We start from the raw sequence: 14,875 nt of genomic DNA, 5'->3' as shown, positions 1-14,875 counted from the left end.
AGTGCTAGGATTACAGGTGTGAGCCATCTCATCTGACCTCAGATTTTATTTTGAATCTATTACTTTCTTTTCACTGACTTAATCCACAAATATCCAAGCGACCATCATTTCTCATCTGGTTCTAATACATTATATCCTGCTTTTTTCTGCTACTTTCACAATTATTTCACTATTTAGCACACCAAGTTGCTGTTCAACTGAACTGTGTCCCCCCAAAATTCATATGGTGAAGCTCTAACTCACTGAAATGGTTGGGGCGAGTCCTTCGAGATAATTAGGTTTAAACGAGTTGATGAGGGTGAGATCTTCAGGATAGAATTAGTGAAGAAGAAAAAAATCATAGAAATTGCTCTGTATAGACCTGTGGGAACACAGCAAAACGTGGGCATCTGCTATCAGGCAAGAGCATCCTTACCAAGAACTGAATCAGCTGGCACCCTGACCTTGTCCTTCCCAGCTTCCAGAAGGTGAGATTTAAATGCCTGATGCTTAAGCCATTCAGTGTATCTCCCAATATTTCTTCTAAGTTCTAAATTTCTGCTATCACACTTTTAACTTCCATTTTTGGAGAGTAAGTAATTGCTTTAGCATCCTGTAACTTTACCATGGGTACTCAAAAAGCTAAAAATATCAACAGTAAACTTTCAAGTTTTATTTCCCTGTCATATCTCTATTTTCTTCATTTCTATTTATTTTGTTTTTCTTTCTGCTTTCAATTTTAGATATTTTCTTAATTATATTTAATCCTTCACTGCCACATTGCTTTTCGTAATAGAAAACAAAGATCTTCATCCCTTCCAACACACGCATAGTCCATGAAAGCATCTTAGATATTTCTTTTTGAGTTCAACACATTTAAAAACAAATACTTCCATTATCCACTTAAGTCATAAACCATCTGGTTACTAATATTTTGCTTAACACATGGAGAATGTACATACTGGTCTTAAAACAACCAGCTCTTCACTAACTACTGTGAACTTTGGGGTCATTTCCAAGAAATGGTGGAATTTCTGCATGATAAAGGAGGCTCTGAAGGCCCTTGTGCAAGACTCACCATTTGTTAGGTAGATGAGATATGTGGCTCTCCCAGGAACAAAAGCACCCGGCTTTGCTGCTGTCTTGAGCATCGGCTTGGCTCCCCCTGAGAAGAATGCACTCCCCTCACTCCTATCCAAGTGGCTGCTACCGCGGAGGAAGGACAGAATGCTTGCTTGGTCAATTCCCTTCACCTCTTCCAGGTGGGCTTTCAAAGGGGAGCTCATATAGGCAGGTGGAATTGGGAACACCTGGTGATCATTCAGTAACATCCTACACCTGCTGAGAGCCCGCCCTGGCCAGGGCCAATAAAAGAAAACCATCTGCCAGAGTCAGGGAGCTAGTGAGTGAGCCACCCTTCTACCCCAGCTTCAGGAGATGAACTCATCCCATTTTACAGTGCAGAGCTGCTTGTGTGAGATTGTTCCTGTAGGCACATTGCCCAGTTGGACTTGCTGGGCAATTTTCCCTCCTAAGGAGCTGGAGAATCAGGATAGTAAAAACAGGAGACTGGACTTGACCATTAGTGTGTCTGGTCAGTCTTCAGCCAAGAGCCACCAGAAACCTTGGGCAGATGCCACCCCCACACACAGCCTACAGCTGCCCCCAGTGCATGCAGCCCTTTGTTAGTCACACCAGGATCTGCCCTGAGGCATGTGGCCCCTCTTTTAAAACTCCATGATCTCCTTTAGAGACAAATTTAATGTAGCTTCTCCTGTCCTCCAAACAACATAGCTGTTATATTAAAACATTCCTTTCTATTTCAGCAAACCTCATTGCCTCAATACTTGGATGTGTGTATGATAAACATCCCCACCCAGGCCAAAGCCACCATGTGGTTTCAACCACATTTAGATCTCAAAATCAAATATTCACTTCATGTCCATGTCCATTCTGTAGTGTGAAGCTTGATTCGTCTATTTTATCTGATTTCCAGATGTCGTAAACTACAATGGGGTTACATGTCAAGTCACAGAACTTAAAATCTGGCATGTAAACTTTAAACCATTATCTGTTTTTATTCTCAAAGTTTTTAGTAGTTTGGGTGCTGAGAAGGAGATGCCCTTACAAATGAAGGTTTTATTTTTATACAGATAAAACTTCTCTTACAAAAGCTAACTGTAGATTTAGTTTGATAGTTGGTCTTTGTAATTAAGCTTGTTTTCTAATTAGATTACTAGCTTTCAGGTGGAACCCATTAAAGAAATAGGGCAAAGAAAGGCCCAGAATTTTAGATCAAAACAGCTGTGAGGCAGAATACTTAGGTCCCCATTATTGTTGCAGAGTGAAGGGACTGAAAAAAATGGCAGAAATATTTTTTGTCTCCCCAACTTCCTGGGAACAGAAACTGGCATCCTTGCCTCAGGCCAGTGGTCAGGAGAGGTAGGGATTGTCTCTCGTTGTTTGGGCCACAGGAGATAGCTCAAAGGAATGGTTGGGTTGAGATCACAAGATCTTCTTAGCTGAAAATGGGATGGGTGAATGTCCCGAGATCCTCCTAGCCAAAGATGGGATTAATCCAGGTGCAGGCCGTAAGACAGTCTTAGCTGAAGACGGGATAAATCTGGGCAGAGACCAGGAGCTTGTCTTGGCCCAAGATGGGATTATGGGATCAGAAAGTTTAAAAGTTCCATGCTTCAGGCCAGAACTTTTGATATAAAGGTGGCGGGTTCAAACCCAGCCCCGGCCAAACTGCAACAAAAAAATAGCCGGGCGTTGTGGCGGGCGCCTGTAGTCCCAGCTACTCTGGAGGCTGAGGCAAAAGAATCGCCTAAGCCCGGGAGTTGGAGGTTGCTGTGAGCTGTGTGAGGCCACGGCACTCTACCGAGGGCAATAAAGTGAAACTCTGTCTCTACAAAAAAAAAAAAGTTCCATGCTTCAAATATGAACATGACCAGTAGTAAACCCAGGCAAAAATATATTCTGCCCATTTTGAAGACATTTTTATTTTACCAATAACTTTTTTTTTTAAAAAGCAACGTATTTACAAAGATTACTAAATTTATGTGAATTTGAAAAGAGTTTGAACTTATTTAATTTAGATGAATTCCTTTTATTTTAAAGCCAATTTTGGTACAGATACATACAAAACACATACGCACATATACCTACACAAAGCTTCAACAACTTTTATCTCAGAACTCTAGCCATGATATCCTCTGAAGTTCCACATAAATCTTTATAGTATGTTCCCGTTTCTTTCTTTCTCCTTCAAAGAGTAGTTGTCCCAGCATCTTAGCCAGATTTCCTCCATGGATAGAAACATCTTGTTGTCATGAAGTTTGCCTAGGGTCCTTCAGAATCTCAGCTCTTTCATTTTGTAGAAAATCCATTGCACTACAATGTTTCTAGCAGCCCAATTCACAATCACAAAGATGTGGAAACCCAAGTGTCCTTCAACACATGAATGGATAAATAAACTGTCATATACATACACCGTGGAAGACTATGCAGCCAAAAAAAAAAAAAAATGGAGATTTTGTATCTTTTGTAACAACCTGGATGGTTTTGGAGAATACTCTCCTAAGCTAACTATCACAAAAATGAAAAAATAAGCATCACATGTACTCAATATTAAATGGAAACTAGTAGATTAACAACCACTTGCTTGCATGTGAAAAAAATTCAATTAAATTTAGGACCAAGGGAGGATCTCAGCAAGTTCCCCCCACTTTGGAATAATGCAAGGGTATAGGACACACTTCCTAGGGGAAGGACACAAGTATAACTTGTGTTTTATCTTAAAAACGCAAACAATGTATCTTATTAATCTTATATATTTTATTAATCTGAAATATGAAAAAGAAGGAAATCTACCATTTCTGGGAAACAACTCAAAATGTTACATAGTTAAGGGAGGGGATTATAAAAAACATACAAGGGTCATTGAAACAAACATTGGTTGATCTTGGGACCTTCTATTTTACCCTTTGCAGGATATTAACCGAGCATCTTAGCTAGGGATTTAGAGGACCATTCAGAGTTTTCAAGTGGCTCCATGGTCCATTCTGAATTGTCAGTAACAAGACCATAATGGGATAGTTGGTGTTTTCCATGAGGTGACAAACAAAAGAGACAAAGAAATAGGAATATATAGTGGAATCTGGAAAGAAGACAGATGATGGGAACTGGCTTATCTGAGTCAAAAGCTCTTCATGTAAGACATTATGGTCTTGTTAGTGATTTATGGACATAGTGGAACTAAATAAATATGTTCAAGACATTGATTTTAATCCAAAATTTTGATTTTTTAAGGGGATTTCTTATTTTCATGCAGCACAAGGTAAAAATAATTCATATTTAAAAAATAATCTGTAACAGTTCACACATACGAATATAATTTCCATATTCATATTAAGCAGTACATTTTAAAATGACTCTCATACATTATAAACTCATCAAATTATAAAAAGTCTCCTAAATAGAAGATTAAATGTAAAATTTTCTTCCTTGCTATCCTTTTCACAGCATATTTTTAGCACAGTGTGTCCACACTGTAGTAATATCCAACCAGCATAGATTTTTAAAAATACAGATAATATACTAAAATAAAAATTAAGGGAGGGTCTCTATTTTCTAACAATATATAGCAGAAAACTTATTTTAAATGCTCTGTTGTACTTTTATCATTATTCTCTTTAGACTTTCATTACAAAGAAAGAAAGGAAGTGCTGGAAGACACGTTTTCTTAATAAAGAATTGCCTAGTTTAAAGCTTACCATGTATTGAACGGAGGCACTATATCCTGAGCTCTACAAGAGAGAACTAATTCATTATTAATGGAGCTTTATACAAACATGTATTCATGACATCAGTTTGTCCGCTTTAACTACACCTCTGGGCACTGTGTGAATCATTTATGAAGTGGCCATGTGTCTCACAATTGAAAAGATGAAGAAGATTATATCTATATGAATGAACTCATACGTGCACGTGATGTTAGTTCTTTTTCATGAGAAATAATTTCTCACTTTTTGGAATAATAAATGTAAAATAAAAGAGCCCTTTTAATTAGAAAAAGTTTTCCCATCTAAATAGATTTTACTCTAGTAGCTGGGAGATAGATGTATTAAAGTTGTATATGATTGATGATAGATTACATAAATTATAAAATATAAATGATTAATACAACTTAAAAAAGGAAACAAAATAAATTATCAGATGATGTTCTCATATGTCCACATAGTGTATATCATGAAAAAATCAAAAAATATTAAAACAAATGAGTTAACCATTCTCATCAAATTATAAAACAATACAAAAGTAATCTTTGACTACTATATTAACAGAGCATACAAAATATGTCACACCTCAAATACATATGAATCCTGAGAAGTGTCAGTCACAGGTAAATTGTCATAAAATCATCTAAACATTGATATTATGCCAGTAACAGATAACAATAACAGGATACCCAGTTTTGTCTGCTCTAAATATAAAATATATGTAGAATGAAGAAATTAATAAGCTAGTTATGACATATAGAAAATTGTCATATTCCAAATATCCTAGCTCCTTGGCCATCTCTTTCTTAAATTTTAATTTATTATTTCTAATATATATAGATTTTGCTTATAGATATTTACTGTTTTTAAAAATAATTCCAACATAATATGAAGGATGTTTTGCAAAAAACACTTCTAAAGGAGACATCATAATAAAATGTTTCATTAAAAACTAAAGAGCATTGCAATAATTTTAAAAACTATAATAATTCTGAAAATAAGCAAACAATGGGATAACTATTTTTAATTGATCCAATACAAAGAACATTTTTTTGTGTCTAAAGATTTTTAGATACAAAATAACATCATTTGTGCTCTTAGAATTCATTGACTGTGAATGCAGTTAATTTTGATGACAAAAATCTAAATTTAATTTGGAAACAATTGTTCATCACAGCTATACCTAAAGATGAAGAATAGCAAAACAAAGATCTTTAAGATTTTCTAGAATATAGACAACGACATCCAAATATCTCAATTAAAGGACATCACATTAATTTTATGGTCCCTTAGGAGTACATTGCTCAAAAGATCTCTCTTTCTTAGCCAGTAACATTTTTCAAATTATTTATAAGTGTTTATTTGTAACTGAAGTCTACATAGATATTAAGATATATCAAGCGACAGTACTAAAGAATTTAATGAACTCTGTAATACTTTTATATTAATTAAAATATGCAAATAGGATAGTTCATAGCCAAGTAAAATTATCTACTTGGTATTAATATATAGCAAAATGTAAGGGAATTTTTAGAAGAAGTTTATTTGATATCAACTTTGGATAAAAAAGACGTCTGATTTCTAAATAGCATCTCTGTTCATTTCAGTTTCAAAATTGACATCATTAAATTTCTAAATTATGCATTAGGACTTCATTTTTAAGATTGATTAAAGAATCTGAGCAGGGCTATGCCTTAAAAGTGGTATTTAAATATAAGTACTTTAACTGCAACTCCTTAACTTCTTAGAACATCTGAGTCATCTATAAAAAGACCCCATCATTGTGTTGTCAAAATGAGTGATTACGACTTTCTATTGTCAAGAACAAATGATTACAAGTGTTTTAAACATGACTTTAACGTTTTATAATTACATGCACACACATTGCATTTTTACAATTTTGTCAAATAGGATGAATCAGGTTTCTGGTTGTGAAATAAAATAATTGGCAATTTTATTATTTAAAATATTATTCATTTACTTCCAAAAAATATATAAATGTTGTACTAAGTTTTATAATAACCAAGTATGACCACCTACATATATTATTTCAATTAAACCTGAATAAGTAGGTCATTTTGATGGCGTACATGACGTTCTTAAGGATGACAAAATGATGATGACAGCAAAATCAGCAGGAACATATTTATTCACTAAACCTCTTCAGCTGTCTTACTGTTACTCACATAACTTTTTTAAAATCCTGTCATCCGGCAGAGTAAAAACTTTCCTAGTTTTTCCCAAGCAGATATATAACACTAGCTAGATAAATCTTTTTTTTTTTTTTTATGCCTACATATGGTGGGAAGAAAAAGTTCCAAATACACCAAATATTCTAGAGTGCATGATGGTACTTTTCTAAATACTCCTAATATCCGAAGATTAGCACTGTGTTTAGGTCAATATACATACCCTGCCTAGATGAAGTACTGAATGGATGAATCAATGAAAACTTCTCAAGTTAAAACATATTTCAAATTTTTATTTTAGAATAAAACAATACATTCACCACCTCTTGAAGCTCTATAAATGTAAAGTAGAATTCAACTGAATAATGCATAACATAATTTAAATGCAAATTTCATTTTTGCTTGTATTATGTTACATTTTCAGTGGCTAACAGGAATATTTCATTTTCAGCCAGTTTGGAAATACAAATAAATATTTTTGCAAAAATCAACTCAAAGTTTTTAAAACACAAACTTTCCACATTTGATGGTGAAAATTCAAATAGATTACATTGTTTTTTAATGAAAATATTGTGATTTAGGAATGAGGAAATTTTTTACTTCTTGATTAAGCATAGATAGTATAAAGCCTTATATTATAGAAACAAGTTGTACATAATATGGGAAATTCAAATGTGTGAATACTTTCTCCTGCACCATTCTCTAACAGACATTTCCAGAAAGGTAAATAGGATTGATGTCTCAATTTTATACACGAAGAAAGTGAGACACAAATTAGTTAATTAACATACAAAATGCAAACAGAAAAGAAAGGAAAAAAAGGAAAGAAGGGATGGAGGGAGGGAAGGGAGAGAAAGAATTATGATTTTATTTATTTTTTATTTATTTTTTGCAGTTTTGGCTGGGGCTGGGTTTGAACCCACCACCTCTGGCATATGGGGCCAGCGTCCTACTCCTTTGAGCCACAGGCACCACCCCAAATTATGATTTTATTAAGAAGGATAAGAAAACTACAGTTTTCATAAACTATGTGGTTCACCTCATTTGTCTTTCTTGTAGGGAAAACATTTCTCAAATTGATATAATTTCTCTAGCAAGGTTACATTTATGGTTAATCTGCAAACACTATTCATTTTTATACTCATTGGGATACAGACAATTCCCTTTTGCCAATGACAGTTATCAATAAAACATCCAGGCATGGAATAAATTATTGCCTTAAATTGGAGAAAACTGTCACAAAGGATTATTTTTCACGTGTGACTCCTCAAGAGACTGTGCAAGATCATTCTGAGTGACAGAAGACATCCTATCAGTCTGAAATATCACAAAAGCAATGATAAAATCTTTGAGCTGCAGTAGACTACTGCACTTAAATTAGGTTTAGTGTATCAGAGGGAAATAAAAGAATAGTGTGTAAATACCATATAGCTTTTTGCCAAAGGAAATAATTGGTTAAAAGCTACATTAGTTACAAAAGGTAGGAAATAAGCATAGGAATTTCTAAAGCAATAATATTTGTGAATGTTAACCTATTCATTTTTGATTTTCATTTTCTGATTTTCTATTAATAGAAAATTCATAGTTGAATTTGTTTCTATTGCCTTGGATAAGAATAAATATTATATAGGAAAACCAACCCTACTCATTGGTATATCATATCTTATTCTTCCTTTGATGTTATTTTGACACTTACTAACCCTCCTTCATTTAGTCTCTTCACTGTGACCTCATTGCTATGAAATTGACTCCATTTTACCTTCTTTATAAATCTGTCTTTCAAAATGCTGATACACAGGAGATATTGGATATATATTTTTTTGACTGAATAAATCAATGGAAATAACTTGCTTTCTCTGCCATAAGGAAGAAGGGAGACAGAGTGAGCAGTTAGGCTCTAAAAATATTTGGATGAGAAGGAAATATGTCCATATGTCACGTGTTGCAAAATGATTAAGTAGAACAAAGATCAAGAGAATGTAGAAGCCAGAAGTATGTTAGTGGAATCACAGAAGTAAACAATTGGTTATAGAAACTCAGTGCAAAGCGAGGGAAAATGACTTTTCAAGTTGAAGGCCTTCAGCTGATTCAAAAGAGAGAAAATGGCACATTGTGTAGTAGGAATGGAAAGAAGAGGAGCCTTGAAATTTATTTTTATGACAATTCACTGAAACATTCTTGCACTCTTATTATATTCTCTATGCAAAATGACATTTTTTCTAATGGACTTGATAATTTTACAAATGTTGGCATAATATATGGTTAAAGAGCAGACATTCAATTTAGTCATCAATTTGTTTATATTCCGCCTCATTACAAAACAGACTGAGATGGTTACCCACAGATAATATTTGCTCATGACATTCTTATCTACAAGGTATTTTACATAAATATCTAGATCCATTGAAATCTTATTGTGGGAAAGAAAGAAAACTATTTTATAAGATATCCTGTTCTGGATAAGCATACGTTTTAATAATAGAGACAATCATATAAGTGGGGCAACAGAAACATAGGCATTAAAATAAATCCATGTGAGGGGGTGGAGCAAGATGGCAGACCAGAAGAATCGTTCAGTTGAACTTTTCCTAAAACAACTGGGAAAAAAAGAGAGTACCCTGCAACCTGGCCCAGGGACCTTACCCAGAGAGAGCGCTCAGGGAGCACAGCGAGTAGGTGGTTAAAAAGTGTGATTCTGAGTGGTAGAAATCTGATGAACTAGGCAAGTGATTGAAACCAGCTGGGATCAATTGGCCCCCAACAGAGGTCTGGGACAGGAGGAAGCCTTTATGGAGTTTTCTGTTGTTGGGGGAAGCTGTGGGTTGAGTGGAAATCTTGGGAAGAGTAAGTGAATTTGAACAGGAGTCAGATTTGAATGCAGTTGGAGTCGAGCTGCCATAGGTTTGGTCTTAATTCTGCCTGCCAGGATCAGAACTCCACTCTTGGGACAGTCTGAGGGACTCCTGCACCCCACAGGAACTGGAGTAAGGGGACACTGTGAGACCTGCCCCTGAAGGATGCTTGTGAGCTTTAAGATCCCAGCCCAGAAGGGTCTGAATGCTGAGGAAACAATCAGGTGATCCACAAAGGCAATTAAATTTGGAATAAAGACCACAGAGGTTGCTGGGTTTACTTTTATTATATTACTATCACCACATAGGTCATTGGCATGCATCTAGGACTCTTAAGTTCCAGCTTTATCTTTGGCATCTTAAGTGAGCTGGATTTTAATTTGTCATCCACGTACGGTCTGGAAAACCTATTCTTTAGCCTGAAGTCTCTCTTGCTGGCACTCAGATCACAACTTCTGCTTTCATATTTCTTTCTTTTGCCCCAAACCTAATCAGTTTCTCCAATTTTTATGGAAATCAGATTATAATTGTCCTCTTGGCCCCAAACATTGTGTTTATCCTTCGACTAAAGCCTACTCCAGCAGCCCTATTTTATACTTCCAATTCTATAATTGATGTGTTGAAGTGTTTGTTTTGCCCTGTTCTTCATGACAGAAGACATAGCCCCATTCTTCTGTCCAGATCTGTCTCCTGTTTTCAATTTGTGCTTTTTCTGCTGTTGCTGACTTCAACTCTGCAAGGTTTAGCCAGTTTTGCTCTGTTAATGTTTCTTAACAAAAAGGGATGATGGGAATGGTAAAGAGAGAATAATTTGTTTACTTAAAAACTTAGGAGGACCTCAGTTTCTAGTTAGGTCTCTTTTTAGCATCCTGGAGGACTCAACTCATGGTGTGTTCTGCACTATTGGGACAAATTTCCTTTGCTTCTGAAGCTTGCACCTCGATAATTCCTACACCCTGCCCCTTGCATGGCAAATGTGAAACTAGCTAGGCATTGACTTCCATGCACGGTAGGAGGAGAGACTGCAAGGCAGTCAGCTTCAATATGAGTAAAGATAGATCCACTGGGGGACTCCTGAGTCAATATCTGTACACTACCCCTAATTCATGGAGTCAACATCTGTACACTACCCCTAATTCGTGGAGTCAACAGCTGTACACTAACCCTATATCTTATCTTAAATAAGAGCGATGCTCAGAATTACAATTCTGTTCAATCATCTCAGAAGGTGCTAAAGTTTTCTTTGATTCATCAAATTAAAATATAATAGAATAAAAGTTGTTTGATTTACAAAAATATTTTCACCTCATATAATATTGTGTTTTATTCTTTCAGTCAAATAGCTGAATCTTGTACGAAGTGTAAAATAATACACCTCTTGGATTTATAGAAGCACCACAGGATGTGTATTCATCTATATAAGGATCTACAGAACATTTATTAGAGTAAATTTGATAATTTACTAAGATGCAATGTGTTATGAGTTATGATATTTAACCCTATATGCCATTAGTAAAAATAATTGCATATTTGAACATACAAAATGAATAGCATATCTAAATTAAATACTACAAATTAAATATACAAAGGACATACAAAAACACTAAAATAAAAATACTATTTATAATATCACTGAAATATCAAATAATAATAACATCTAAAAATTGTGAGAAACACTTTATAAACCCTGAAGCATTAACAATTGAAATAGGATCCACATAAATGGAAACATGTTACAAATTTGAATATTTAATAATTTAAATATTTCATTTTTATCTATATTAATCCATATATTTTGTGTTATCCCAGTCAAAATCCTATACGCATATGTGTTTGCATTTGTAAGTACATAATTATGAGCGAAACTAGACAAACTGAGTCTATAATGTACATAGAAATATAAGTAAGTTTGACAACAGTGAGAGAACTAAATATAATGGAAAACAATGTCTATCTCAAAGATACAATAATTAACCACAAGAGAATTTAGTCAATGAACTCAGAGCACAGAACCTGATCAACACAAAACTGGATACTTACTTAATGAAAAAAGTGGCATTTCAGAAAAATAATGAAAGAGCATGGTTACCAAAAAATGGTTTTAATTCAATGTTCTACTACATGTATTAAAAGTTACATTTACTCATTCTCAGTATATGTTTTTTTTGTAGAGACAGAGTCTCACTTTATGGCCCTCAGTAGAGTGCCATGGCATCACACAGCTCACAGCAACCTCCAACTCCCGGGCTTAAGCGATTCTCTTGCCTCAGCCTCCCGAGCAGCTGGGACTATAGGTGCCCGCCACAACACCCAGCTATTTTTTGGTTGCAGTTCAGCCGAGGCTGGGTTTGAACCCGCCACCCTCGGTATATGGGGCCGGCGCCTTACTGACTGAGCCACAGGCACTGCCCTCATTATCAGTATATTTTTAAGATTAAATTCTCTTGAAAGGAAACTTAAAGTAAAATAACTTCAAAAACTAAAAAACTCTTAGAGGATAACATGAGCTATACTGCTTTGTAGTAAGGTTAGACATCTAAACTATGGAACTGGCAAGTTTGTATACATTAAAACTAAGAACATTATCAAAAATCACAATTAAGGGAAAAGTCAAGATAAAATGTGGGAAATTATTTGCAACTCATATATTTTTTAACAGGTTCTTATCCTGAGCATAAAAATAACTTCTATTAAGCAAAAAGAAAAAAAAAGTAATAGAAAACACTGGAAATGAAATTTAAGCTAGCACATCAGAAAAAAAGAATATCAAATGTCTTAACAATATGTAAAAAAAAAATCTTGTTAGAATTCAGGAAAATTCAAAAGGAAAAACATTATATTACTGCAAACTTCCATATACAGCTGACATCTAAAAAGCACTTCCCAAACAACATGTACTATGAGCATAGATGGTAATATTCATTAATTTCAATAGAAATGTAATTTAGTCAATGAAGGTAATAAATTTGCAAGTATCTTCTAAACTTTTACATAGCTATACAAATTCTAAGACAAAGCAATTGCACTACTAAATATATATTAATGATAATAAGTGTACTTGGGTAATGACACTTTGCAGGGAGAATGGGGACTGAGGACCCCATTCTTGGCAAGAGAAAACACCCCCAGAAAAGGGAAAAAATGGAGAAATAAGCTGAGCAAGACAGAATAAAAACAATTTAGCTAGTTTACTTTTAAAATAACAGTTGATTTACTTGTATGGGCAGTTTCTGCTTTGACTAGAAGCCTGGCCTGTAAAGGATACAGCTTGCAAACACCATGGTGGGTCTGTAAGCACTCTGAAGAAGAATGGCCATAGTGTGCAAGGCCTGGGAAGGAACATTAACCAGGTTGACCCTGCCCAGTCAACAGTCAACAACCTTCCAGAAGCAAATACCCATTATGAAGACTTATATAATGGCCAGGCCAGAGATCAAGGGCACAGCTTGAGCCCTGAGCTATGGGAAGGAGGAATTTGAAAGTACTCACCTTTGAAAATTCTGTTCTGTGTGTCCAATCTGTATCTGTATCTCTCAATCTGTATCTCTCACCCCTTTTAACATTATTTTTCCACAGTTGATTGCTACCATTTCCACAGGTCTTAAAGAACCCTACCCCTGAGGCAGGACCCCAGCAGTAACTTCATTAAAATTGCCAAATACATACTGCTAAGTGAAAGAGTCAGTCCAAATAGACTACCTACTATATAATTGCAAGTATACAACATTTTGGAAAAAGTAAGCTATAGAAACAGCAGTCACTCATGTTTTGAGGACAGAGAATAGGGTTAAATAGAGCACAAGGGATTTTTTAGGGCCGTGAAACAATTGTGTGTGACACCATAATGGTGGATACATGACAGTAGGCATTTGTCAAAACCTGAATAACTGTAGAAAACAAAGAGGGATCTCTACCATAAACAATGTACCTTGGTTAATAATAATAGTCTACCTAAATTGGTTCAGCCTTGCAACAAATATACCACATTCAGGCAAGATGTTAATGGGGGAGACAAGAGATATGAGAACTCTCCAATTTCTGTTCAGTTTTCTATAACATTAAAATTACAAAAAAAATGAAATCTATTAATTAAGATCAAATATTAAGAAAAAGAAAATATGAAATATAATTGGAGATTTTCAAGAAAACAATGAAAATCAAAACACCATTTAGAGAAATATTCATCACACTTCAGTGTTCAGAGAAAAAAAAAATCAAAGCTTTAAGAATATTTGATTTAAAAATAAAAAACCAATTCGGTATTATTAAAAAAGGATGATCATAACTTAAACCAAAATAAAGCAGAAGGACTTAATTATGAAATCAATATTAAATGAATTAGAGAACAGAGAACAACAGAAGAATTAATACAAATTTATGAGCTGGTTCTTTGAAAAAAGAACATAAAAAAGATTCACTATTCTTCAATATAAGGAAAAAGTAAGCATGTGTAAGATACAGAATAAAAATGTTAAAAGGAGAAAAATCATAGAATGAAAGGAAATTTCACAAACCAAGAAAGTATTTTGTCTAATAATATTCAAAAAAATTCTAAAACCTAGACTAAATGAGCAATATTATAGGATAGGGATGCTTGTCAAAATGATAAGAACAGATACTACATAGTAAAGCATCACAAGAATAGAGAAGCAAGAATCCAATGTACTCAATTCTAATATGAAGGCAATAGATCAGCGGTTCTCAACCCATGGGTCGCAACCCCTTTCGACTGTATTAAAGGTTTGTGGCATTAGGAAGGGTGAGAACCACTGCAATAGATGATCTAATACAAGGTGAGGAATAGGAGGAAAGAGGAATGGGGAGAGGGGAGGAAGGAGGGAGATAGGGGGTCACAATGTATGGCACACTCTTGGGGGCGGGACACAATTACAAGAGGGACTTTACGTAACAAACGCAATCAGTGTAACCTAAGTCTTTGTACCCTCAGTGAATCCCAAATAATAATAAAAAAAGAACGATTGTTAAAATTTATCTCAGAAGAAACACAGAGTTTAACTAATTTTCACAGGAGTACAAGAATTTTTAAAAATGCTACACTCCTCATTCTAAA

This window comes from Nycticebus coucang, chromosome 23, assembly GCF_027406575.1.
Source record: "Nycticebus coucang isolate mNycCou1 chromosome 23, mNycCou1.pri, whole genome shotgun sequence".
NCBI lineage: Eukaryota > Metazoa > Chordata > Mammalia > Primates > Lorisidae > Nycticebus > Nycticebus coucang.
The sequence above is the reverse complement of the archived record's forward strand: the minus strand, read 5'-3'. Positions refer to the sequence as shown.